Source organism: Phocoena sinus, chromosome 10, assembly GCF_008692025.1.
Source record: "Phocoena sinus isolate mPhoSin1 chromosome 10, mPhoSin1.pri, whole genome shotgun sequence".
Lineage (NCBI taxonomy): Eukaryota > Metazoa > Chordata > Mammalia > Artiodactyla > Phocoenidae > Phocoena > Phocoena sinus.
In genome coordinates, this window is record NC_045772.1 from 21,597,713 (window position 1) to 21,624,435 (window position 26,723).

At 37.8% G+C, this 26,723-nt stretch overlaps 1 protein-coding gene across 9 annotated transcripts in view; it reads left to right on the forward strand.

Moving 5' to 3' along the window:
- Window positions 1-26,723, forward strand: part of UHRF1BP1L (UHRF1 binding protein 1 like) — a 101,594-nt gene that overhangs the window by 8,409 nt on the left and 66,462 nt on the right. For 3 of the 9 annotated variants that reach the window (XM_032644357.1, XM_032644354.1, XM_032644355.1), the window contains exon 2: window positions 1,065-1,211. The exons of the other annotated variants lie outside the window; for them this stretch is intronic. The gene's annotated coding sequence lies outside the window, so the exon portion shown is untranslated. The remainder of the gene's footprint in view (window positions 1-1,064; window positions 1,212-26,723) is intronic. 9 annotated transcript variants of the gene reach the window in all.

A 26,723-nucleotide genomic window follows, 5' to 3' on the forward strand; every position in this document is an offset into this window, starting at 1 on the left:
TGACTCAGGATATGGTAATTTATTGTTTGGGTTTTTTTTTCAGGCATTGGACTTACTATTGATCTGTCTCATAATTCACTGACTTATTTCGAGACTTCTTCCAGCCAAAGAGAATGTTGTGTGTAAATTTTGAATCTCTATATTAGTCTATCCTTTAAGACTTCATTTTAGCTATATGTATAATGTACTCTTTTTCTACCCAAAAATACCGTTAAGAGAGGAATCTCTGGCTCCTTTTTGCCACTGCTATCATAGCATCGTGTTGTTTTCCTCTACTGTTGTCTATTTATTAAAACAAAAGCTTCATGTTTATTAGTTCCATAGACTGTCATCTCTTTAAGGGTAGAATAACCCTGATAGGCTTTGAATTCTGAGTGCAGTAACTATGCTTGTGTTATTCACCATTGTATCTTTAGCATCTGCCACAGTACTGTGGTACATAGTAGTTGTTCAGAAACATGAAAAGTTGATTTATATCCAAAAAGTTTAAATTAAAACTTTTTTCTAATACTTTAGTTCTCCAATTTACTTTTGAGTATATAGATGTAGTTTATTGCTGGATCTCTTGGTTTTGTGGGTTATTTTTCATAGGTAACTTTACTCTTTTTAGTATTCTCTATGAAATGAAATGAGGATTATAGTTTTAACTGGGCCTTACGGCAGTTAAAATTTTGACAATTTGTATTTATAGGTTGCTTGTCTTTTAGAGTGCTTGTGCTAATTGGTTTCATTTAATGTTGAATTGTACAGTTCAGTCTTTGTATAACTTTTGTACAATATAGCTATCTCATTTTTGTTAACTATTATTTTTAATATAAATATTTTAAAATACTGATTTAATAGAGTAGTAGTGCTACCAGTGGTAGAGAGAATGAAGAAAATCATAAATGATTAATTTATCTTAGAATTTAAGCAGCATTTGCCTTTAGTTAATCCAGTGTGAAATACAACTGTATTTTCTTTAAAGTGCATCAGAGCTAAATATTTTTATCATATCATTCCTTTCCTCTTCCTTCCCTTAAACTTGCTCCCTTCTGTGTCCCCTGTGTACCCATTCCCTGCAGCGATCCCTGCTGGCTGTGGTGGAGATTGGTGTGCTGTGAATTTCATAATCACCCAAATGAGTACCAGAGGAGTCTAAGAAACCCTGGCAACTGACTACTTGCTTTCACCACGAGTAGGGACCTTTTGTCTGAATTTCCTGCCCTCAGGTAATTCTTTTATTCCCCATTTTTTTTTTCTTTCTGTAGATGCAAGCACTTACTATGCCCCACATAAAGATACTTTGAGAATATTTTCTGATTCTTCTTCTTTTTGTCAGGCACCGACTTCATGTTTGTTTGGTTTTTTTTTGTTTGTTTTTTTTTACCATGTAGCTACAGGCTCATGCAATGCTCTTAGAATGTCTTCTAGTATATAAGGTTTGGCAATGAAATAAAGCTATAACCAGTTCTTTCTGATGTTGCATGAGTGAGTTTTAAAACTTATAGTCAGCTATTTGAAAATAGTAATTAGCTTTATCTACTCTTTAATGGGTTAGGCGTCATAGTCTAATTTAATTAATGAAGTATGAAGGCTCTTTTGATAATGAGGATGTTTTGATCAATTCACTGAAGGACTTAAAGAGTTTATTTTGTGTACTTAATGTTAAGTATAATATTTTTTAAATTAATTAATTAATTTTTGGCTGTGTTGGGTCTTCATTGCTGCACACGGGCTTTCTCTAGTTGCGGCGAGTGGGGGCTACTCTTCATTGCGGTGCTCTGGCTTCTCTTTGTGGTGGCTTCTCTTGTTGTCAAGCACAGCTCTAGGTGCGCAGGCTTCAGTAGTTGTGGCACACGGGCTCAGTAGTTGTGGCTCGGGGGCTCTAGAGGGCAGGCTCAGTAGTTGTGGCGCACGGGCTTAGTTGCTCCCTGGCATGTGGGATCTTCCCGGACCAGGGCTCGAACCCATTTCCCCTGCATTGGCAGACGGATTCTTAACCACTTCGCCACCAGGGAAGCCCTATGCGTTCTCTTTTTTTTTTTTTTTAATTACATTTTTTATTGAAAAAAATTCACGTAACATAAAATTCACCATTTAACCATTTTAAGGTGTTTCTTTAGTAAATTCATGATGTGATGCAACCTTCATTCCTAATTCTAAACCAGCACTGACTTTTCAGGTTATTGCTCCTGAACGGGTGTGGTGCTCCTGACACCTAGTGGGCAGGGGCCAGAAATGCTGCTAAAGTCCCAGAAGAGAGAATTAATTTTCTGTCTCCTAAGTGTTGAGGCTGAGAGACCCCACTCTACACCATTAGAGCACCACATCAAATCCAAGGAAATAAACAGCCAGTCAGTCGTGTCATCCCTACTGGTCTCAAGAATGTCTTTACAGCATTTTTATTTCAGTTCAGGAGGCAAGGTTCACATGTTTGGTGGTTAGGTCTTTTTAGTCTCTTTTAATATAGAGGAGTATTCTCTGCCCCACACTCAGACTTTCTGTCTGATTACTTTTTGTAAGCGTTCAGGCCAGTTTTGGCACTGCATTCTCTTTCCATATTTTATTATTACCTTTATTTATTGAAGTGTAGTTGATTTACAGTGTTGTTCCAATCTCTGCTGTACAGCAGAATGACTGTTTTACACATATAGACATTCTTTTTTTTTAATTTTTAAATTTAATTTCATTTATTTTTTGTACATCAGGTTCTTACTAGTTATCTATTTTACACACATCAGTGTATACATGTCAATCCCAATCTCCCAATTCATCTCACCCCCCCACCCCCCACCCCACCACTTTCCCCCCTTGGTGTCCATACTTTTGTTCTCTACATCTGTGTCTCAATTTCTGCCCTGCAAACCGGTTCATCTGTACCATTTTTCTAGATTCCACATATATGCGTTAATATACGATATTTGTTTTCCCCTTTCTGACTTACTTCACATTGTATGACAGTCTCTGAACCCATCCACTTCTCTACAAATGACCCAATTTCATTCCTTTTTATGGCTGAGTAATATTCCATTGTATATATGTATCATATCTTCTTTATCCATTTGCCTGTCAGTGGGCATTTAGGTTGCTTCTATGACCTGGCTATTGTAAATAGAGCTGCAATGAACATTGTGGTACATGACTCTTTTAAATTATGGTTTTCTCAGGGTATATACCCAGTAGTGGGATTGCTGGGTGGTATGGTAGTTCTATTTTTAGTTTTCTAAGGAACCTCCATACTGTTCTCCATAGTGGCTATATCAATTTCCATTCCCACCAACAGTGCAAGAGGGTTCCCTTTTCTCCACACCATCTCCAGCATTTATTGTTTGTAGATTTTTGATGATGACCATTCTAACTGGTGTAAGGTAATACTTCATTGTAGTTTTGATTTGCATTTCTCTAATGATTAGTGATGTTGAGCATCCTTTCATGTGTTTGTTGGCAATCTGTATATCTTCTTTGGAGAAATGTCTGTTTAGGTCTTCTGCCCATTTTTGGATTGGGTTGTTTGTTGTTTTAATATTGAGTTGCATGAGCTCTTTATATATTTTGGAGATTAATCCTTTGTCAGTTGCCTCGTTGGCAAATATTTTCTCCCATTCTGAGGGTTGTCTTTTTGTCTTGTTTATAGTTTCCTTTGCTTTGCAAAACATTTTAAGTTTCATTAGGACCCATTTGTTTATTTTTGTTTTTATTTCCATTACTCTAGGAGGTGTATAAAAATAAATCTTGCTGTGTTTTATGTCAGAGAGTGTTGTTCCTATGTTTTCCTCTAAGAGTTTTATAGTGTCCGGTCTTACATTTAGGTCTCTAATCCATTTTGAGTTTATTTTTGAGTATGGTGTTAGGGAGTGTTCTAATTTCATTCTTTTACATGTAGCTGTCCAGTTTTCCCAGCACCACTTATTGAAGAAACTGTCTTTTCTCCATTGTATACCCTTGCCTCCTTTGTCATAGATTAGTTGACCATAGGTGCGTGGGTTTATCTCTTTCTGTCCTGTTCCATTGTTCTATATTTCTGTTTTTGTGCCAGTACCATACTGTCTTGATTACTGTAGCTTGTAGTATAGTCTGAAGTCCAGGAGCCTGATTCCTCGAGCTCCGTTTTACTTTCTCAAGATTGCTTTGGCTATTCAGGGTCTTTTCTGTTTCCATACAAATTGTGACTTTTTTGTTCTAGTTCTGTGAAAAATGTCATTGGTAGTTATTTAGCGCTTGCATTGAATCTATACATTGCTTTGGGTAGTATAGTCATTTTCACAATATTGATTCTTCCAATCCAAGAACATGGTATATCTCTCCATCTGTTGGTATCATCTTTAATTTCTTTCATCAGTGTCTTATAATTTTCTGCATACAGGTCTTTTGTCTCCCTAGGAAGGTTTATTCCTAGGTATTTTATTCTTTTTGTTGTAATGGTAAATGGGAGTGTTTCCTTAATTTCTCTTTCAGATTTTTCATCATTAGTGTATAGGAATGCAAGAGATTTCTGTGCATTAATTTTGTATCCTGCTACTTTACCAAATTCATTGATTAGCTCTAGTAGTTTTCTGGTGGCATCTTTAGGATTCTCTATGTATAGTATTATGTCATCTGCAAACAGTGACAGTTTTACTACTTCTTTTCCAATTTGTATTCCTTTTGTTTCTTTTTCTTCTCTGATTGCTGTGGCTAGGACTTCCAAAACTACGTTGAATAATAGCGGTGAGAGTAGACATCCTTGTCTTGTTCCTGATCTTAGAGGAAATGTTTTCAGTTTTCACCATTGAGAATGATGTTGACTGTGGGTTTACTGTATACGGCCTTTATTACGTTGAGGTAGTTTCCCTCTATGCCCACTTTCTGGAGAGTTTTTATCATAAATGGGTGTTGAATTTTGTCAAAAGCTTTTTCAGCGTCTATTGAGATGATCATATGGTTTTTCTTCTTCAATTTGTTAATGTGGTGTATCACATTGATTGATTTGCGTGTATTGAAGAATCCTTGCATCGCTGGGATAAATCCCACTTGATCATGGTGTATGTTCCTTTTTTTTTTTTTTTTTTTTTGTGGTACGCGGGCCTCTCACTGTTGTGGCCTCTCCCGTTGTGGAGCACAGGCTCCAGATGCGCAGGTTCAGCGGCCATGGCTCACGGGCCCAGCCGCTCTGTGGCATGTGGGATCTTCCTGGACCGGGGCACGAGCCCGCGTCCCCTGCATCGGCAGGCGAACTTTCAACCCTTGCGCCACCAGGGAAGCTCGGTGTATGTTCCTTTTAATGTGTTGTTGGATTCTGTTTGCTAGTATTTTGTTTATGATTTTTACATCTATATTCATCAGTGATATTGGTCTGTAATTTTCTTTTTTGGTAGTATCTTTGTCTGGTTTTGGTTTCAGGGTGATGGTGGCCTCCTAGAATGAGTTTCGGAGTGTTCCTTACTCTGCAATTTTTTTGGAAGAGTTTGAGAGGGATGGGTGTTAACTCTTCTCTAAATGTTTGTTAGAATTCACCTATGAAGCCATCTGATCTTGGACGTTTGTTTGTTGGAAGATTTTTAATCACAGTTCCAAATTCATTACTTGTGATTGGTCTATTCATATTTTCTATTTCTTCCTGGTTCAGTCTTGGAAGGTTATACTTTTCTAAGAATTTGTCCATTTCTTCCAGGTTGTCCATTTTATTGGCATAGAGTTGCTTGTAGTAGTCTCTTAGGATGCTTTGTATTTCTGTGGTGTCTGTTGTAACTTCTCCTTTTTCATTTCTAATTTTATTGATTTGAGTCCTCTCCCTCTTTTTCTTTTTTTTTTTTTTTCTTTTTTGCGGTACGCGGGCCTCTCACTGCTGTGGCCTCTCCCGCTGTGGAGCACAGGCTCCGGACGCGCAGGCTCAGCGGCCATGGCTCACGGGCCCAGCCGCTCCGCGGCACGTGGGATTTTCCCGGACCGGGGCACGAACCCGTGTCCCCTGCATCGGCAGGCGGACTCTCAACCACTGCGCCACCAGGGAAGCCCCTCCCTCTTTTTCTTGATGAGTCTGGCTAATCAATTTTGTTTATCTTCTCAAAGAACCAGGTTTTAGTTTTATTGATCTTTGCTACTGTTCTCTTTGTTTCTATTTCATTTATTTCTGCTCTGATCTTTATGATTTCTTTCCTTTTACTAACTTTGGGTTTTTGTTCTTGTTTCTCTAGTTCCTGTAGGGATACGGTTAGATTGTTTATTTGAGATTTTTCTTGTTTCTTGAGGTAGGCTTGTATAGCTATAAACTTCCCTCTTAGAACTGCTTTCACTGCATCACATAGGTTTTGGATTGTCGTGTTTTCACTGTAATTTGTCTCTAGGTATTTTTTGATTTCTTCTTTGATTTTTTCAGTGATCTCTTGGTTTTTTAGTAACGTATTGTTTAGCCTCCATGTGTTTGTGTTTTTTACGGTTTATTTCCTGTAATTCATTTCTAATCTCATAGCATTGTGATGGTAAAGATGCTTGATATGATTTCAATTTTCTTAAATTTACCAAGGCTTGATATGTGACCCAAGATGTGATCTATCCTGGGGCATGTTCTGTGTGCACTTGAGAAGAATGTGTAATCTGTTTTGGGATGGAATGTCTTATAAATATCAATCAATTAAATCTATCTGGTCTATTGTGTCATTGAAAGCTTGTGTTTCCTTATTAATTTTCATTTTGGATGATCTGTCCATTGGTATAAGTGAGGTGTTAAAGTCCCCCATATTATTGTGTTACTGTCGATTCCCTCTTTTATAATTATTAGCAGTTGCCTTATGTGTTGAGGTGTTCGTATGTTGGGTGCATATATATTTATAATTGTTATATCTTCTTCTTGGATTGATCCCTTGATCATTATGTAGTGTCCTTCCTTGTCTCTTGTAACACTCTTTATTTTAAAGTCTATTTTATCTAATATGAGTATTGCTACTCCAGCTTTCTTTTGATTTCCAATTGCATGGAATATCTTTTTCCATTCCCTCACTTTCAGTCTGTATGTGTCCCTAGGTCTGAAGTGGGCCTCTTGTAGACAGCATATACATGGGTCTTGTTTTTGTATCCATTCAGCGAGCCTGTGTCTTTTGGTTGGAGCATTTAATCCATTCACGTTTAAGGTAATTATCAATATGTATGTTCCTATTACCATCTTCTTAATTGTTATGGGTTTGTTTTTCTAGGTCCTTTTCTTCTCTTATGTTTCCCACTTAGAGAAGTTCCTTTAGCATTTGTTGTAGAGCTGGTTTGGTGGTGCTGAATTCTCTTAGTTTTTGCTTGTCTGTAAGGCTTTTGATTTCTCCATCGAATCTGAATGAGATCCTTGCTGGGTAGAGTAACCTTGATTTTAGATTCTTCCCTTTCATCACTTTAAATATATTGTGCCACTCCTTTCTGGCTTGTAGAGTTTCTGCTGAGAAATCAGCTGTTAACCTTATGGGAGTTCCTTTGTATGTTATTTTTCGTTTTTCCCTTGTTGCTTTCAGTAATTTTTCTTTGTCTTCAATTTTTGTCAATTTGATTACTATGTGTCTCGGCATGTTTCTCCCTGGGTTTATCCTGCCTGGGACTCTGCACTTCCTGGACTTGGGTGGCTATTTCCTTTCCCATGTTAGGGAAGTTTTTGACTATAATCTCTTCAGATATTTTCTCGGTCCTTTCTCTCTTTCTTCTCCTTCTGGGACCTCTTTAATGCGAATGTTGTTGCGTTTAGTGCTGTCCCAGAGGTCTCTTAGGCTGTCTTCATTTCTTTTCATTCTTTTTTCTTTATTCTGTTCTGCAGCAGTGAATTCCACCATTCTGTCTTCCAGGTCACTTATCCATTCTTCTGCCTCAGTTATTCTGCTATTGATTCCTTCTAGTGTAGTTTTCATTTCAGTTATTGTATTGTTCATCTCTGTTCTTTAATTCTCCTAGGTGTTTGTTAAACATTTCTTGCATTTTCTCGATCTTTGCCTCCATTCTTTTTCCGAGGTCCTGGATCATGTTCACTCTCGTTATTCTGAAATGTTTTTCTGCAAGGTTGCCTATCTCCACTTCATTTAGTTGTTTTTCTGGGGTTTTATCTTGTTCCTTCATCTGGTACCAAGTTCTCTCCCTTTTCATTTTGTCTATCTTTCTGTGCATGTGGTTTTACTTCCACAGGCTGCAGAATTGTAGTTCTTGCTTCTGCTGTCTGCCCTCTGGTGGATGAGGCTACCTAAGTGACTTGTGCAAGCTTCCTGATGGGAGGGACCGGTGGTGGGCAGAGCTGGGTGTTGCTCTGGTGGGCAGAGCTCAGTAAAACTTTAATTCGGTTGTCTGCTGATGGGTGGGGTTGGTTCCCTCCCTGTTGGTTGGTTGGCGTGAGGTGACCCAGCACTGGAGCCTTCCTGGCTCTTTGGAGTCTCTGTTTCCCCCAGTCCTGTCGAAGTCCTGCAATCAAATCCTGCTAGCCTTCAAAGTCTGATCTCTAGGTATTCCTCCCCCTGTTGCTGGACCCCCAGGTTGGGAAGTCTGACGTGGCGCTCAGAACCTTCAGTCCAGTGGGTGGACTTCTGTGGCATAAGTGTTCTCCAGTTTGTGAGTCACCCACCCAGCAGTTATGGGATTTGATTTTATTGTGATTGTGCCCCTCCTACCTTGTCATTGCGGCTTCTCCTTTGTTTTTGAATGTGGGGTATCTTTTTTGGTGAGTTCCAGTGTCTTCCTGTTGATGATTGTTCAGCAGTCAGTTATGATTCCAGTGCTTTCGCACGAGGGAGTGCTATGCATTCTCTCTTATTGCTGAGTATATTCCATTGTGTATGGTCCACAACTTCTTTATCCATTTAATTGTTGATGGTCATTTGGGTTGTTTCTAGTTTGGGGCTGTTACAAATAAAGCTGGTATGAACATTCATGTATAAGTCTTTGTGAGGACATATGCTTTTCATTTCTCTTCAATAAATATGTAGGAGTAGAATGGTTGAGTTATATGTGGGTGCATATATAACTTTTTTTCTATTTTTTTTTTTTTTTTGGCTGCACCACTCAGCTTGCAGGATCTTGGTTCCCTGACCCAGGATTGAACCCGTGCCCTGGCAGTGAAAGTGCCAAGTCCACTGGACTGCCAGAGAATTCCTGACATGTATAAATTAAAAAATTTTTTTTGGCCACACCTCGTGGCTTGTGGGATCTTAGTTCCCAGACCAGGGATTGAAACCCAGCCCTCAGCAGTGAGAGCATGGAGTCCTAACCACTGGACTGCCAGGGAATTATCTGCAACATATATAACTTTTTAAAGAAGCTGCTTTACAGCTTTCCAAAGTGGTTCCAGGGTGTATGTTTCATATTCTCACCAGCAAGTATATGAGAGTTCCACTTAGTCCGTATCTTCACCAATGCTCAGTATAGTCAGTCTTTTAAATTTTACCTGTTTTAGTGGGTAAGTAGTGGTATCTGACTGTGTTTTTTTATTTTTCTTTTTGCGGTATGCGGGCCTCCCGCTGCTGCGGCCTCTCCCATTGTAGAGCACAGGCTCCGGATGCACAGGCTCTGGACGCACAGGCTCAGCGGCCATGGCTCATGGGCCCACCTCCTCCATGGCACAAGGGACCCTCCCAGACCGGGGCACGAACCCGTGCCCCCTGCATCGGCAGGCGGACCCCCAACCACTGCGCCACCAGGAAAGCCCCTGACTGTGGTTTTTAATTTGCAGTTTCCTATTGACTGGTGATGTTGTGCATCTTTCAGTGTGCTTATCCACCACCCGTGTGCCCTCTTTGGTTTGAGGGTCTGTTTAAATTTTTTGCGTATTTTATTAATGGGATGTCTTATTTTTGAGTTTTAAGAGTTCTTTATATATTGTAGATACAAGTCCTTTTCCAGACATATGTTTTGTAAATATTTTCTGCCAGTCTGTGGCTTGTTCTTTAGAAAGTGTCTTTTTGAATTTTTAAAAATATTTATTTATTTATTTATTTATTTATGTCTGCGACAGGTCTTAGTTGAAGCATGCAGGAGATTTGTTGTGGCATGTGGGCTCTTCATTGCAGCACACGGGCCTCTCTCTAGTTGTGGTTCATGGGCTCAGTAGTCATGGTGTGCAGGCTCTGTAGTTGTGGCGCGCAGGCTTAGTTGCCCCATGGCATGTGGGATATTACTTCCCCTACCAGGAATTGAATCTGTGTCCCCTGCACTGGAAGGCAGATTGTTAACCACTGGACCACCAGGGAAGTCCCAGAAACAGTGTCTTTTGATGCACAGAGTTTTTAATTTTGATAAAGTATTACTTATTGATTTTTTTCTGTTTTGATTTGTGAATTTTTTGTTGTGTTATAGAAATCTTTGCCAAGCTCAAAGTCACTAAGATTTTCTCCTGTATTTTCTTACTGAAGTTTTGTAGTTTCTGTTCTTAGGTTTTAGTCTGTGATCCATTTAGAGTTAATTTGTTATTTGAGGTAAATGTCAATGTTCTTTTTTTTTTTCCCTTTGCATATGGCTATACAATTGCTGTAACACAATTTATTGAAAATATCATCTTTTTCTCATTGAATTGATTTTGCACCTTTGTTGAAAATCAGCTAACTATAAACTTGGGTCTATTTCAGGACTCTCTTTTGTTCCATTGATTATTTGCCTATCTTTACACCAATATCAGACTGTTGATTACTGTAGCTTTTAAGTAAGTCTTGAAATTGGTGGTACAGGCCTCCAACTCGATTAATCTTTGTCAGAGTTATTTTGACATTCCAGGTCTTTTACATTTTCATATAAATTTTAGAATCAGCCTGTCGTTCCTACCAAAAAGCCTGCTAGATATTTGCTTGGGAACTATAAATCTGTTTGGGGAGAATTGACATCTTAACAATACTGTCTTATATTACATGTTTTATTTCTCCATTTTATTTCGTCTTGTTTAATTTCTCTCAGCAATATTTTGTAGTTTTCAGTATGTCTTATACACCCTTTGTCAGATTTATCCCTAAAAATTTCAAACTTGTTATACTAATGTAAACAGTACTTGAAAATTTTCAATTTCCGATTGTTTGTTGCTAGTATATAGAAATACAATCAACACTTTTATTGCAGTAACTTTTTATTGAGGTAAACCTTCCATATGCAGCTCAATGATTTTTAAATAAGATTTTTATTTTAGAATACATTTAGATTTGTAGAAAAGTTGTAAAGATAGTACAGAGAGTTTTCATACATCCCATATTCCATCTCCTGTATTATTAACGTCTTACATTAGTATGGTACATTTATTGCAATTAATGAATCAATATTTATAAGTTATTATTTACTGTAGCACATATTTTATTCAAATTTCCTTAGCTTTTTACCTAATGTCCTTTTTCTGTTCCAGGAACCCATTGTGAATACCACATTATATATAGTCATCATTTCTTTTTAGGCTCCTCCTGGCTGTGACAGTTTCTCAGACTTTCCTTGTGTTTGATGACCTTGAGAGTTTTGAGTAGTATTGGTCAGATATTTTGTTCAGTGTCTCTCAAACAGGATTTGTATAATCTTTTTCTCTTAATTTGAATAGGTTATGGGTTTTTGGCAAGAAGACCACAAAAGTAAAGTGGCATTTTTATTGTCATATCAAGGGTACATATTATCAGCATATTTTATCATTATTATTTTTATTCCAGTTTTATTGAGATATAATTGTGTATAAGCACAATTATATGTATAAGCACTGTATACATATATATAGATATTATATATAGATATAATTGTGTATAAGCACTGTATTAGTTTAAGGTGTATAGAATAATAATTTGACTTACATACATCATGAAATGGTTACCACAATAGTGGTAATAGTGGACATCCATTATATTACATGAATATAAAATGAAAGAAATGAAAAATATATTTTTTCTTTGTGATGAGAACTCAGGATTTACTCTCTTATCACCTTTCATATATAACATAAAACAGTGTTAATTATATTTATCATGTTGTAAATTGCATTCATAGTGTTATTTATCTTATAAATGGAGGTTTGTACCTTTTGACTGCGTTCATCCAATTCCCCCTCCCTCCACCCTCTGGTAACCACAAATCTGGTCTCTTTTCTGTGAGTTTGTTTGTTTTTGAAGTATAATTGACCTACAGCACTATGTTAGTTCCTGTTACACAGCATAATGTTTCAATATTTTTATATATTTCAAAATGATCACCACAATAAGTCTAGTTAACCATCTGTCTCCATGCAATATTACATAATTATTGACTATATTCCCCACACTGTATATTTCATACCCATGACTCATTTATTTTGCAAATGAAAGTTTGTACCGCTTAATCTCCCTCACCTATTTTTCTTCTTCCTTACCACTCTCCCCTCTGGCAACCACCTGTTTATTCTCAGTATCTGTCTTACGGCTGAGTAATTTTCCATTGATGAGCAGGTAGGTTGCTTCCATATCTTGACTATTGTAAATAACGCCGCAATGAGCATAGGGGTGCATGTATCTTTTATAATTAGTGTTTCAGTTTTCTTTGGGTAAATACCCAGGAGTGGAATTGCTGGATTGTATGGTAGTTCTGTTTTTAATTTTTTTGAGGAGCCTCCGTACTGTTTTCCATTGCGGCTGCACCCATTTACAGTCCCACCAGCAGTGCATGGGGGTTCCCTTTTCTACACGTCCTTTCTAATACTTGTTATTTGTGGTCTTTCTGATAATAGCCATTCTTACAGGTATTAGGTGATATCTCATTGTGGTTTTGATTTGCACTTCCCTCATAATTAGTGATGCTGAGCATCTTTTCAGGTGCCTTCTGGCCATCTGTCTGCCTTCTTTGGGAGAATATCTATTCAGCTCTTCTGACCGGTTTTTAATTGGTTTTTGTTTTTATTTTTTGATGTTGAGTTGTATGAGTTCTTTGTTTTCTGTTTTAACCCTTTGTTGGATATAGCATTTACAGGTATCTTCTCTTGTTCAGTAGGTGGCCTTTTCATTTTGTTGATAGTTCCCTTCACTTTGTAAAAGCTTTTTAGTTTGATGTAGTCTCATTGTTTATTTTTGCTTTAGTTTCCCTTGCCTGAGGAGACATATCCAAAAAATATTACTAAGACCAATGTCAAAGAGCATACTGCCTATGTTTTCTTATAGAAGTTTTATTTATGGTTTCCGTTCTTACATTTAAGTCTTTATTAATCCATTTTAAATTTATTTTTGTGCATGGTGTGAGAAATTAGTACAGTTTGATTCTTTTGCATGCAGCTGTCGAGTTTTACCAACATCATTTATTGAAGAGGTTGTCTTTTCTCCATTGTATATTCTTGTCTCCTTTGTTGTAGATGAATTGCCCATGTAAGTGTGGGTTCATTCCTGGACTCTGCTCTGTTCCATTGATCTATGTGTCTGTGTTTGTGCCAATACTGTACTGTTTTGATTACTGTAGCATAGTTTGAAATCAGGGAGTGTGATACCTCCAACTTCGTTCTTCTTTCTTAAGTTTGTTTTGGCTCTTCGGAGCCTTTTGTGTTTTCTTACAGATTTTAAAATTATTTGTTCTAGTTCTGTGAAAAATGCCATTGGTAATTTGATAGGGATTGCATTGAATCTGTAGGTTACCTTAGGTAGTATGGTCATTTCAACAATATTGATTCTTCCAATCCAAGAACACAGTATATCTTTCCATCTGTTTGTGTTGTCTTCAGTTTCTTTCAGCATTGTCTTTTAGTTTTTGGAGGACAAATCTTTTGCCTTCTTAGGTAGGTTTATTTCTAAGTATTTTATTCTTTTTTATGTGATGGTAAATGGGATTGTTTCCTTAATTTCTCTTTCTGATATATGTGTATAGAAATGCAGTAAATTTCTGTATATTATTTTGTATCCTGCAACTTTACTGAATCCGTCAATGAGTTCTAGTATTTTTTTCTTGGTGTCTTTAGGATTTTTTTATGTATAGTATCATGTCATTTGCAAACTGACAGTTTTACTTCTTCCTCTCCAATTTTATTCCTTTTATTTTTTTTCTCTTGTCTGATTGCTGTGGCTAGGACTTCCAATACTGTGTTGAATAAAAGTGGGGAGAGTGGGCATCCTTGTGTTGTTCCTGATCTTAGAGGAAATACTTTCAGCTTTTCACCATTGAGTATGATGTTAGCTGTGGGTTCGTCATATTTGGCCTTTATTATGTTGAGGTCTGTTCCATCTATACCCACTTCGTTGAGAGTTTTTATCATAAACACATGTTGAATTTTATCAAAAGCTTTTCCTTTATCTGTTGAGATGATCTTATGATTTTATTCTTTGGTTTGTTAATATGGTTTATCACATTGCTTGATTTGTGGATTTTTGAGCCGTTCTTGCATCCCTGGGACAGGTCCCACTCAGTCACGATGTGTGATACATTTAATGTATTGTTGAACTTGGTTTGCTAATATTTTCTTGAGGATTTTTGCATCTATGTTCATCAGTGATATTGGCCTGGAATTTTCTTTTTTCTTTTTTTTTTGTGGTATCTTTGTCTGGTTTTTGTATCAGGGTGATGCTGGCCTTGTAGAATGAGTTTGAAAGTATTTCTTCCTCTGCAATTTTTTGGAATAATTTGGAGGGATAGGTGTTAACTCTTCTCTAACTGTTTGGTAGAATTCACCTTTGAAGCCCTCTGGTTCTGGACTTCTGTTTGTTGGGAGTTTTTAAAATTACTTACTCAGTTTCACTACTGGTAATTGGTCTGTTCATATTTTCTATTTCTTCCTGATTCAGTCTTGGGAGATTGTACATTTCTAGGGATTTGTCCATTTCTTCTAGGTTGTCCATTTTATTGATGTACAATTGTTTGTAGTAATCTGTTATGATCTTTTGTTTTTCTGTGGTGTCAGTTGTAATTTCTTTTTTATTTCTGATTTGATTGATTTGGGCCCTCTTTTTTTCCTTGAAGAGTCTGGCTAAAGGTTTATCAATTTTGTTTAAATTTTCAAATAACCAGCTCTTTGTTTCATTTATCTTTTCTATTTTTTTGTCTCTATTTCATTTATTTCTGCTCTGATCTTTATAATTTCTTTCCTCTACTAACTTTGGGTTTTATTTGTTCTTCTTTTTCTAGTTTCTTTAGGTTGTTTATTTGAGATTTTCCTGTTTCCTGAGGTAAGCTTGTATAGCTGTAAACTTCCCTCTTATTACTGCTTTTGCTGAGTCCCATAGATTTTGGATCATTTTGTTTTCATTTGTCTCCAGGTTTTTTTCAGTTTCCTTTTTGACTTCTTCAGTGATTCATTGGTGTTTAGAACATATTGTTTACCCTCCACGTTTGTGCTTTTTTTTTTCTTGTAGTTGATGTCTAGTCTCATAGCATTGTGGTTGGAAATAATGCTTGATATGTTTTCAGTCTTCTCAAATTTAATGAACTTGTTTTGTAGTCTATCATGTGATCTGTCCTGAAGAATGTTCCATGTGCACTTGAAAAGAATATGCATTCTGCTGCTTTCAGTTGGAATGCTCTCTAAATATCAATCAAGTTCACTTGGTCTAATGTGTCATTTAACAACAGTGTTTCCTTATTGATTTTCTGTCTGGATAGTCTGTCCATTGATGTAAGAGGGGTGTTAAAGTCCCCTACTATTATTGTGTGACTATAAATTTCTTCCTCTATGTCTGTTAATATTTGCTTATATATTTAGGTTTTCCTATGTTGGGTGCATATATATATTTATAGTTGTTATGTCTTCTACTTGGATTGATCCCTTGATCACTATGTAATGTCCTTCTTTGTCTCTTGTTACAGTCTTTGTTTTAAAGTCTATTTTTTCTGTTATAGTTATTGCTACTCTGGCTTTCTTTTTTTTTTTTTTTTTTTTTTTTTTTGCGGTACACGGGCCTCTCACTGTTGTGGCCTCCCCTGTTGTGGAGCACAGGCTCCGGACATGCAGGCTCAGCAGCCATGGCTCATGGGCCCAGCTGCTCAGCGGCATGTGGGATCTTCCCGGACCGGGGCACAAACCCATGTCCCCTGCATCGCCAGGCGGACTCTCAACCACTGCACCACCAGGGAAGCCCAACTCTGGCTTTCTTTTGATTTCCATGTGCGTGGAATACCTTCTTTAATCCTCTCACTTTCAGTCTGTATGTGTCTTTAGATCTCTTATTGTTGACATTGACCTTGATCACCTGGCTGATAGAGTGTTTGTCAGGTTATCCACTATTAAAATTACTCTCTTCCCCACTTTCATACTGTACATTTTGGAAGGAGGAAATACTATGTGCAGCACACACAAAATGAGTGAGGAGTTCTGCAGTTCCCTAAGGTTTGAATATCTTATTAAGTTATTTAAAAATTTTCTGTGTGGGAGATTAATCTGTTTTCTCCCAGTTATTTACTTATTCAGTCATGCTTTTTTATCTGTGTAGACTGATGTATATTTATTTTATACTTTGAGTTATAATCCAATAATATTTAATTTATTTTGTTGCCCAGTTTTTTCCAGCTTTGGCTATTGGGAGCTCTTTCATATGGCTCTTGTGTCTTTAATTAATTTTATTTTTTATGTTGGTCTTATATCTTGTAACCTCGCTAAACTCATTTATTAGTTCTGGTAGTTTGTTTTTTTTTAAGATTTGTAGGATTTTCTACATAGATGATAATGTCATCTGGGAAATAACACAGTTTTATTTCATTTCTAAACTGGATGCCTTTTATTTTTATTATTTTATTTCATTTTTTTTTGCCTTACTGTGTCAGGTAGAACCTCCAGTACAATGTTGAATAGAAATGGTGAGAGCAGACATCCTTGCCTTGTCTCTGTCTTAGGGGAAAAGCATTTTAGTCTTTCATCATTAAGTATGATCACAACTGTAGGGTTTTTGTACAAGTCCCTGTAGTTTTGGGGAAGTTCTCTTTTGTTCCTAGTTTATTGAGAATTATTTTTCCATGCATGGTGTTAACTTTTGTCCAGTGCTTTTTTATGCCTCTATTGAGATCACAATGTGATTTTACTTTTCATGTGGTGAATTATATTAGTTGATTTTTGAATGTTAAACCAACCTTCATTACTGGAATAAGTACTTGGTCATGATGTATGTACTTCTTATGTATTGTTTCTTAAACTGTGGGTCATAGCTTGCCTTGTGAAAATAGTGTAGTCAATCACCATTTTGAAAGGAGGAAATAGAATGGAAAATATCAGACTGTATTAAACTATCACTTTGAGAAATTTTTGTTTTGTATGTGTGTACTGGATTGTAAAGTCTATTTCTTGATCTCATATCCAAAATTTTGAAAATAACTAATTCACTTCTTGAACCTGAAGACAATGAGGCATAGAGTAGGGCAAGAAGGCAACTAGCCTTAAGAGGAGGTTGCCAGGTTAAAGGAGGTGCAACTGGGGTGTTGGGTAAGGCAGAAAGGAAATAGGGGTTTCTTTAGAAAAACCTCATTTGTTTCTTAGGTTTTTTTTTGCGGTACGTGGGCCTCTCACTGCTGTGGCCTCTCCCGCTGCGGAGCACAGGCTCTGGACGCACAGGCTCAGCAGCCATGGCTCACGGGCCTAGCCGCTCCGTGGCATGTGGGATCTTCCCAGACCAGGGCACAAACCCGTGTCCCCTGCATCGGCAGGCAGACTGTAAACCACTGCGCCACCAGGGAAGCCCTGTTTCTTAGTTTTAAGTGGAGGAATCTTTATGGCTGCATGATGAAGCCCATGGTCTGTGAAAGGGTGTAATTAGGTGCAGATTAATAACTTAATGTTTTTAGCCAAAGGACTTGGCAGACTATCAGATTTTCGGAACGTGCTCCAGTAACATGTTCTCTCGTACAGCTTTACCATGTGGTCTTTAGGCATTTTCTCTTCTAGAAATATTGTTTTTAATAAAGTCAAGCTGAAGCTGTTGTTAGATTTGCTTACATAAAGATTTTGGTTCTTTTTATATCTTTTCATATGCAGTGAGAACACAATCCTTGTAGGGGTGCACAGTCTTGAGATACTAGCTAGTGATTTCAATTACTAGTTCATTTCAACGGTTTTAGTTAGGCCCAACTGGAGAGAATGGAACAATGATGGGTTAAGATTCTTTATGGTATCTTTAAGTTCTTAAATGTTGGATTTGTGTTTCTCAGTTCTACTTCTTTATTGTCAGTTTGATCCTAAGGTAGTGTTCTAGTTTTAAATTTCTGAAGGAAGAAATCTGATTGAAGAGTCTAAATGCCTTGTCATTCTCTAGATCAAATCAGCTGTAACCAAGGAAGTATATAACATGTGTTAGGTATGCACCTTTCCCCTATGTTTATAGCCTTTCCCTGGGAAGACAGAATCAGTGGTAACTGGGTAGGCACCCTGAGAGGTGTTTGTTTATAATAAGTTAATTAAATCAAACAACAATGATATTAATAATCAAATTACAGTATTGAAGTAATTTATTTTCTGGATGGTTACAATTAATGCTATTTATGTTAAAGCAATGGTTCTGAGCCTTTTCAGTGTCCAAAAACCCCCTTTGAAAATATTATGAAGTATCTTGGACCCATTGAAGCCCATCCAAGAACTTCAGATTAAGTATGCTTACTTTAAACTTTTAAATTAAACAATTTAACGTGCATTTAAAAATTCCCTGTAAAGTCTGGTTTTTCATGCTATAGCATGAAATATCAGAATGAGAATGATTATTTCTTTTTTTTTTTTTTTTTTTTTTTTTTTTTTTTTGCGGTACGCAGGCCTCTCACTGTTGTGGCCTCTCCTGTTGCAGAGCACAGGCTCCGGACGCACAGGCTCAACAGCCATGGCTCACGGGCCTAGCCACTCCGTGGCATGTGGTATCCTCCCGGATTGGGATACGAGCCCGTGTCCCCTGCATCGGCAGGCAGACTCTAAACCACTGCGCCACCAGGGAAGCCCAGAATGATTACTGTTATCAAGTAGCATAGCTACTTTTTCTTTCTTTCTTCTTTTTTTTTTTTTTTTTTGCCACTTCTTAAGTTTAGAAGAATAGTAGGCATTGATGTGAATCTCTAACAACCTGTACAATAATAGGAACCATAAATACTTTCAGGACAAGGTGAATAATTCAAGAAATGCATATTAGCTGATGAAGTTTTAAAACAATGTCCCAGGGAGGGGCTGTTATCTGAATACAAAGAATTGTGGAAGAAGGTAAGTAGGTCAGAAAAGGGTTTATAAGCTATGTTCTAAGATTGTTTTTAGCACTAAGATTTTATGATTCTACCCCCAAATACTGTATTTAATCTAGAGATGGTTTATTTCACAGATCTGTTACAGTTTGCTTTAGCAAATAAAACAACTTTATGATCTTTGTTTTTATGATACAGCTATAAAATGGATCTGATGAAAGTTCAGATAAATCATAACTAAAATTTACAGTAACATCAGATATATAATTTATACCTTTCTGATTTATGATCTATTGTATACTTAGTGATTTATCAAGCCAGAAATCTTTCTTTAGAAAATTTTGATCACTGGTTATGTAATGTCTCTGTGTTGTTCATATTCCTATTTAACCTGCATCTTCATATTATTGTAGGTAACTCTCACTGAATTTTCTTTTCTGTTTTTTTTTTTTTTTAAACAAGTCGGTTTATTAGAAAGGCTGGTTTTGGGAGGGGGGTGTTTGTTTTGTTTTATTTATAAACATCAGTGAATTTTCTGTGTTAGAGACAATTCCTGGCATTTTCTATGTTCTAACTCAGTTAATCCTCAAAACAGCCCCATGAGGCAGGTAATATTATTATCACCATTTTACAGATGAGGAAACTGAGCCATAGAGAGATGATTTATTTATTTATTATTTATTTTTGTGGTACGCGGGCCTCTCACCGCTGCGGCCTCTCCCGTTGCGGAGCACAGGCTCCGGACACGCAGGCCCAGCAGCCATGGCTCACGGGCCCAGCCACCCCGCGGCATACGGGACCCTCCCAGACCGGGGCATGACCCCACGCCCCCTGCATCGGCAGGCAGACCCCCAACCACTGCGCAACCAGGGAAGCCCTATTTATTTTTTTAAATAAAAATTTATTTTGGCCTTCCCTGGTGGTGCAGTGGTTGAGAATCTGCCTGCCAGTGCTGGGAATGTGGGTTTGAGCCCTGGTCCAGGAGGATCCCACATGCTGCAGAGCAGCTGGGCCTGGGCACCTCAACTACTGAGCCTGAGCTCTAGAGCCCGCAAGCCACAACTACTGAGCCCGGGTGCCAAAACTACTGAAGCCTGTGCGCCTGGGACCCGTGCTCTGCAGTGGGAGAGATCACTGCAGTGAGAAGCGCGCGCACTGCGGCGAGGAGCAGCCCCTGCTTGCCGCAACTGGGGAGAGCCCACATGCAGGAACAAGACCCAATGCAGCCATAAATAAATAAATAAATAAAAATTTATTTTATTTATTTTATGTTTGGCTGCATTGGGTTTTCGTTGCTGCACACAGGCTTTCTCTAGATGCGGCAAGTGGGGGCTGCTCTTCGTTGCGGTGCATGGGCTTCTCATTGAGGTGGCTTCTCTTGTTGCAGGCTCTAGGCTTTAGGCGCGTGGGCTTCAGTAGTTGTGGCACGCGGGCTCAGTAGTTGTGGATTGCGGGCTCTAGAGCGCAGGCTCAGAAGTTGTGGTGCAACGGGCTTAGTTGCTCTGCGGCATGTGGGATCTTCCTGGACCAGGGATCAAACCTGTGTCCCCTGCACTGGCAGGCAGATTCTTAACCGCTGTGCAACCAGGGAAGTCTGAGAGGTTAAGTATTTTTTTTGAAGGGGGATGCAATTTTTTTTTTAACATCTTTATTGGTGTATAATTGCTTTACATTATTGTGTTAGTTTCTGCTATATAACAAAGTGAATCAGCTATACGTATGCATATGTTCCCATATCTCTTCCCTCTTGCGTCTCCCTCCCTCCCACCCTCCCTATCCCACCCCTCTAGGTGGTCACAAAGCATCAAGCTGATCTTGCTGTGATATGCGGCTGCTTCCCACTAGCTATCTATTTTACATTTGGTAGTGTATATATGTCCATGCCACTCTCTCACTTCGTCCCAGTTTACCCTTTCCCCTCCCCGTGTCTTCAAGTCCATTCTCTACGTCTGCATATTTATTCCTGTCCTGCCCTTAGGTTCTACAGAACCATTTTTTTTAATTTATTTTTTTTAGATTCCATATATATGTGTTAGCCTACAGTACTTGTTTTTCTCTTTCTGACTTACTTCACTCTGTATGACAGACTCTAAGTCATCCACGAGAGGTTAAGTGTTAAGTGGCATTTTTCTTCTTGCAGAGCTGCGATTCTTGACTTTTCGTGCATTTGTGCTGTGTTCCCTTAAGCAAATTATAAATCTTGATTATATGGACTGACTTACTTGTTTTGCCCTAAATTTTACCGTGTACAGTGCTCTACACATAATTTAGACTCTAATTATGTATTAACTGTAAAATGTGTAATCTAAATCAAACCTTTCCTTTCCATTTGCCTGGAAATTTTATTCCTCTACTTAGCTATTTTGTTGTTACTAATGAAAAACCTAGTAAATTTATTTTCATGTATTACATGTAATTAAAGAAGATTTTGGAAAAATGGAAGCCTGTTTGCATGTTTTAAGTTAGCTTTAAAATTGTTACATTGTTAAAAATATAGTTAACCAATAAAATATGTACATCCACATTTAAAATTTATTTCATATAATACTAATGTTAAAATAAAGAACACATGTTTACTTTAAAATAAACCTCTTTACATGCCATAATGTACATAGTAATGGAACATTATTGTGTGTTCTGAATTTTAAAAATAAATTCAGTAAGAATTGTGCCAATTTTATCTTTATTATGTGTTATGACTTTCTTCTGTACAGTTGTTATGACTTTGACATATTCAAGTCAATCAGCTTTCTTTTTTATCCTCATTTTGAGTCTTTAACATGTCTACTTCGGTTTTATATAGATTTCATGCTTCCATTCTCCCACTCCACTCTTATCTCCACCAAATAATTAATTATTTAGAAGTTTAATTCATTGACCTAGATTTCTACCATTTTTTAAAAAGTTTGTTTTAAAATGTTTATATAACTTTTAGAACTTTAAATGAGTCTTTAGTGAACTGAAGAGGTTTACTTCAGATAATAATTTATTCTCTTTAGGATCAGGCCCAGTATTATAACCCTTCTAATATTAGTAGAATATTTAGTAGAATAATACAATTATCTGGAGATTTCACATGGCAATTTAGTCCAAAGAGCCTATAGCAACACTTGGACAAAGCATAGGTAGACACATAGCTATTCCATGCCTTAATGTTATTTTGTGGGTTTTAGTCCCTTTGTTTACTTAGTGTACACTTATTGAAAGTGTGCTTTTCCTCTATCAATTAAGTTAACAAATGTGACTGAAAAACCATCCTCCTCTCTCTGTTTTTGGAAGGAACATAATTATATTAATAAGTGATTGGGAAATATTTGTGCAAAACTGAAATATATGTTAAATGAAAGCCTCATGTATGAATAATAGAAGATAAATAATTTGATATGTCCACGGCCTACCCAGTATAAGAAACCAACTCTCTAATTGCTGTGGATGTGACAGTTACCAATACATCTTCAGCTTCCTCTTTAAAATATTTTAATAGATGAGCAGTATTAATATGTTTCAAGATTAGCTCCACCGCTCTTATCCTGTTTGGATAAGCTTGAACTTCTTTTGGTTTTTTTTGGCTGCACCCCTTGCGGGATCTTAGTTCCCTGAAAAGGGATTGATCCCGCACCCTCGGTGGTAAAAGTGCAGATTTTGGACTACAAGGGAATTCCGAAGCATGAACTTTTTTTTTTTTTTTAATATTTATCTATTTGGTTGCGCTGGGTCTTAGTTGCAGCAGGCAGGCTTCTTAGTAGTGGCTCCAGGGCTCCTTAATTGAGGCTTGCTGGTTCCTTGCACGTGGGCTCCTTAGTTGTGGCATGCAAATTCTTAGTTGCGGCATGCATGTGGGATCTAGTTCCCTGACCAGAGATCGAACCTGGGCCCCCTGCACTGGGAGCTCGGAGTCTTATCCACAGTGCCACCAGGGAAGTCCCCCCAAGCTTGAACTTTTGATATTGCTCCTGTTAAAACTATAATCAATGCCTTCATAATTTAAACTCAATAGAAAGCAGGTCAGGAGAAACATAACTCTTAATTGGATATCTGTTTTGTATCAGATACTTTACATATTATCTTTAATACTTTACATATTATCTTTAATCCTCACTAAAATTTTTTGAGTTGCACATTTTTTGAGTTTTTTCTCCATTTTACAGATGAGGAAATTGAGGCAGAGGGGTGTCACAGTAGGTGGCTAAACTAGAATTCACATTTGTTTGTCTGACTTTAAATAAGGTCCATGCTCCTTGCACATGTTGTCCCTTTGGTATGAACTAAATTGAAGATAGAATTTCTTTTGAATAACATTTTAATCTTTCCATCTTCCACTTTTGCATATTGAAATCACAGTGTATAATTTTGAACCTTGAATTTTCACCAGGCACTATAGTATAACCATTTCTTTATATAATTCTCAACACGTATTGCTTGATATATATGTAGGCATAATGTATCATAATTAAAGGGATTATTATGGAGTGCTTTCACTTTTTTCCTTTTGTAAATATCATTGAGATGAACATTCTTGTACCATAGACCATTAAGATGTTGCCTGATTTCTCCACTAATCACCCCTCCTTGCCCAACACTAAGGATATATAGTCAAATGTTGTATTCATGAGTTAATCAGATTAGTTTTTGTCCATCTATCCCTCTGTCCTTTCTTCCTATCTTCCCCTTGAATATGGTTACAGTATTTTTTAATACAATTAGGTTCATTTGTTTCAGGTCGCTTTCAGTTTTAGGCATTTCCCCTCTTCACTTTCTTTCTTATTTTATTTTTTGCATATATAGAGTATTAATATGCTTTCCAAAATCAAAACTGTTCAAAGCCAGTCCTTCTTCTTGTGTACTCTATGTGCTGTCTTCTAATCAAGGATTTTATTCCATCCATTGTCTGTCCATCAGTAGTTTTCTTTTCTCTGCATCATGGTCGTCAACATACAAGCCTGCTGAATTTTCTCTCACCTAACAAAAACGATTTCTCTCCTACCTCACTGGCCCTTCCTTCTTAATCACCTTCATTGGTTACTTTGCCTCTTAGTGGTCCTTGACCACAGTCCTTGAGCCATTTCATTTTTGTCTCCATCTTGCAATTGTAAATACCATATATAACATTGGTGATTATTAAATTTGTATCTGCAACTACTGAATAAGATTTGAATATCCAGCTACCTAATTGGTATCTCCTCTTGGATATCTAATAAGCATCTCTTAATTAAACTATTCCAAGCCTAAATTCTGATCCTTAATCCCAAGCTTATTTCTCCCTCTGTCTCTTTACCCCAATAAATGGTGGCTCTATCCTTCTGTTTGCTTAGATCAAAAACCTTGGAGCCATCCTTGACTTCAATCTGTACTATCAAATCCTGTTGGCTTAACCTTCAGAATATGTCTAGAATTGTTCCCTTCTCACCACTTCCTACTCTTCCATCTTGGTCCAAGGCAACATCTTCTCTTACCTGTCTTATTGCAATAACCTTCTGTCTGGGCTCCCTGCTTCTGTCCATGTCCTTCTTTTATCTATTCTCAATAGAGCCATCCTTTAAAACTCCCTGTTCTTGTCAAAAACCATCTCCAGTCACTCTCATTTTTACTCAGAGTAAAAGCCAGAGAGTCCTTAGAGTGGCTTAAAAGGCCTCACATGATCTGGCCCTTGTTATTTCTCTAACCTCATCTCCTTTCATTTTTGCTCTTGTTCATTTCCTCCAATCACATTGGCCTTCTTGCTATTCCTCAGACCTGCCAAGCATGTTCCTACCTCAGTTTTTGCCCTTAGCTTTTCCTGTGCCTAGAGCATTCTTCCTCCAGATATTTGCGTAGCTAGCTCCTTGGCTTTCTTCAGTTCTTTGCCCAAATGTCATCTTTTTAATGAGGCTTTTCCTGTCTACTCTTTTTTGTTTTGTTTTGTTTTGTTTTTTCAGTATGCGGGCCTCTCACTGCTGTGGCCCTTCCCGTTTTGGAGCACAGGCTCCGGACACGCAGGCTCAGCGGCCATGGCTCACGGGCCCAGCCGCTCCGCGGCATGTGGGATCTTCCCGGACCGGGGCATGAACCCGTGTCCCCTGCATCAGCAGGCGGACTCTCAACCACTGCGCCACCAGGGAAGCCCCCTGTCTACTCTTTTAAAAATTAAAAGGTCCTCTGCTTGCACCTCCTATCTTACTTTCGCTTTGTTTTTTCCACAGTTATCAGAATCTGACTTTTTTTTTTTTCAAGAAAGAAATGGGAAATTTTATTCAAGCCAATCTGAAAATTATAACTAGGGAGATAGTCTTTCAGAAAGCTCTGAGGACTGTTCTGCCCATTAGAGGTCAAAGCACAGTTATATAAGTTTTTGAGACAAAGGGTTATACATCAAAGGGTTAAACATCAAGGTGGCATTGACAGTTTACATAGTTCAACAAAGTGACTAGTGTGTCATCATAACCCCTTACGGAGGGAATGCTATCTCCTAAGGAGTTTCCTTGCTGGTGCCAGCAGGAAATTGATTGTGTGTGTGTGTGTGTGTGTGTGTGTGTGTGTGTGTGTGTGTGTGTGTAGACGTTCCTGCATCTTCGTAGGGAATCTAGTTAATGTATAATGCAGATGCACAATGCACACTAAGGAGAAGGTATAGTGGCTCAAACAGCAGAGAAAATTTCACGTTAAATTTTTTTTCCTGCCTTAAAATAATTTTGTTTCATCAGCAGCCTCATTGAGGAGGTAATATTTGAGTAGACTCTAAGGTGGTAAGGGACTTAGCCTTATGGATATGGTGGAAATAGTGTTGCAGGCAGTAGGAGCAGCCAGTGAAAAATTCTAAGGAGGAGAGCTTGCCTGGTATGTTTGGAGAACAGCATGGGGACACTGAGGGTAAGAGCTGAGATTAGAACTGTAAACTAGTATGTTTGTTGGTGTGTGGGGGGGCTTTTGACCACAGAATTAACCTTATTCATGAAATAAAAGCTATACATTTTCTATTTACACTATAACTATGTATTATAAAGTCAAGGAAGTCAGTGTTGTTCTTTCTTGGACTTTATATTATGAATATCAGAATGAAAAGTGGTTTGAAGCTCTAATTTTTTAACTCAATCAACTGTGCAGAAATCGCTTATGAACTGTATGTTAATGATTTGAATCATGTGCCTGAGGTCCCTTTGCCAGAGACTTTTTAATTTAATTGGTAGTGGTGAGGGTGGGAAGGGAGGGGGTTGTCCCTGGGCATTGAGTTTTTTAAACGCTCCCAGGTGATTCTATATGCACTGCTCTGGTACCTGAATATATAGAAAAAGAGACAGCTTTTCTCATTCCGGCTCCAAAGTAGTCTGCTCAGCATGCTTATCATCCTTGCTGCTTCAGCTCACTGCAGTGTCTCATAACTACCTGGAACTCAACAACCACAAATCCCCTCCACAGAAATCCTGGGACCTCTCCTAGCCATGCCACTGGAGGGGAAAGGTAGGACAGGTAAGAGTTCTCCTTTACTGCCCCATTCATAAGTTCCCCACAACACCAAAAAACAAGACCGGGTGTGGGTAGCAGATGACTGAAAAGTTTGTGTTACAGTATGACAATGTAAGAGGAAGGGTAAGAGAAGAGGGGAGCAAAATGTTGGCATCAATTGCCTAATAAATTTTAAGAACAAGGCTGCCTAATATTCAGTTTCAAATTCTGGCATTGTTGTGGTAGAAAATACCCTGTCTCCCCCACTCATCTGTTTCATTTATGTG